Here is a 1,790-nt window from a genome sequence, read left to right as displayed (position 1 = left end):
TCCTTGTAATAGCATAGGCATCTGAGGCTAATAATGCTATTCTCTGACATTGTATTCAGTATCTTCGACCACCGGAGGGAAAAATTAATGGTGTCCTCTCACGCCATAACCGAGCTAACTACAGTTCAGCTGATCTGCGTTATTTGGAATGACTGCAGAAGCAACTAAACTGAGTTGACTGTACCTTATGTCTGTTAACTGCTTCTTCTTCTTCTGGTCGCTCTTCTCTGCTTTCAGCTCCCATTAATGATAATGTAGGATTAGGAGAATTTTAAAATACTGTATTATTTAAAATTTTTAATAAATGTTTTCATACCATTTCTTAGTCGATGCACGTGCTTATTTACACAAATTTATAATTCAGATGCAGTAGTAAAATTTTACAAAATCCAATATGGTGGATTTACAACGTAAAATTAACAGTTTTACTGAGAGTTCCATTCTCGGCAAAGAGGGACGACATTTTTGTTATCATATTTTTATCATTTATACAGACAAAACGAAGGAATTTATTTTATTTGTTTATTATTTGAAAGGAGTTTTAAAAATTTTTATAAATGTTAATAAATAAATTAACTTTTTTAGATTATTATAAATATCTGTACTTTTTTCTTTAAACACCATATATTATTTTTGATACAAAGTTTTATAAATTTATCGCTAACAAACTTATTTTACAGAAGTTATTAACAAAGTCAAAATAAACAAATATTTTAAATTACTTATGTGAAAAATATCCATACGGTTAGATATAAATAAATTTCATATAACATAAATAAAATTCGGTGTAGATGTATAGATCATATACGTCAACCAGATTTTCTTAGAAAATTTAAACAATTCCTATAAATTAAGAAATAAATTTAAAAAAATAATAATAAAAACATACCAGCCCTGATTAATGTGCAGATCAGAAATAATTTAGGTCTTCTCTATTACTGCTTTATTATATAATTGAGATATTACTGAACTCTTTAGAAAAACAATGTGAAGGGATATTTTTTAATAAATAATTCTTCTCTATAAATCCTGTTTTGATATATGAATATATAATCACTAATTCCCAACGTATACGATAGAGAGTCTTTTTATATGTTGGAGCTGATAATAATAGTACCGTATCGTGTTGGTAGATGGCGCTAGAAATCACATTAGGAATTGGTTTAGCAGTTTTCTTTAAATAAAGAGATAAGTCGCAGCGCATCAATAAGCTTAGTCCGAAAAAAAAAAAAGTTACCTCAGTGCTGTAAACAGGATGTTTTTGTGAATTGTAAGTGGAGTGTGAACTTAAGAAACTATAAAGAATTGTTGTTATCAGCCGTGATCGTCTAGTGGTTAGGACATTGCGTTGTGGCCGCAATAACCCAGGTTCAAATCCTGGTCACGGCAATTTTCTTTTTCACTCATTCCTAACAATAATAAATAATTAACATGAATAGGAATATTGAATCAACTGAAGAGCATAGAAAGTCAAAGTAATTAAATATATATAATAAATTCTGAAATAGAAGACGAAGAAACAAATACCTTTCAGAGGAAAATCTCAACTGACCTCCTATACTCAGTTCGCGTAATAACTCAAAGTTTAAGGAATTTATACGGACTTTCACATCTTCATCACGGCAATGTCCTTTTAAAAAAAAAAAAAAAAAAAGCTTAGGAAGTCTGAAAATATTTCTGTGTGTGCGCGCGCAGTCTTATTTCTGTCGGTTTGCGCATTTTCTAGCATACATTTTCTAGCATGCTTAAGAAAGGAAAAAGGTCGTAATTTTTTTTTCTTCTTTTTCTTA

General features: G+C 29.6%; 1 non-coding gene across 1 annotated transcript; it reads left to right on the top strand.

Annotated features, from left to right (window-relative positions):
- Positions 1 to 1,317: 1,317 nt before the first annotated feature.
- TRNAH-GUG (transfer RNA histidin (anticodon GUG)) lies at positions 1,318 to 1,389 on the top strand. Its single transcript has one exon. It is a non-coding gene; the product is annotated as a tRNA-His (tRNA).
- Positions 1,390 to 1,790: the final 401 nt, after the last annotated feature.

Source organism: Typopeltis vanoorti, chromosome 8 (genome assembly GCF_054136105.1).
Source record: "Typopeltis vanoorti isolate ZY-2024b chromosome 8, IOZ_Tvanoo_1.0, whole genome shotgun sequence".
In the NCBI taxonomy this organism is placed as follows: domain Eukaryota; kingdom Metazoa; phylum Arthropoda; class Arachnida; order Uropygi; family Thelyphonidae; genus Typopeltis; species Typopeltis vanoorti.
The sequence above is the reverse complement of the archived record's forward strand: the minus strand, read 5'-3'. Positions and strand labels throughout refer to the sequence as shown.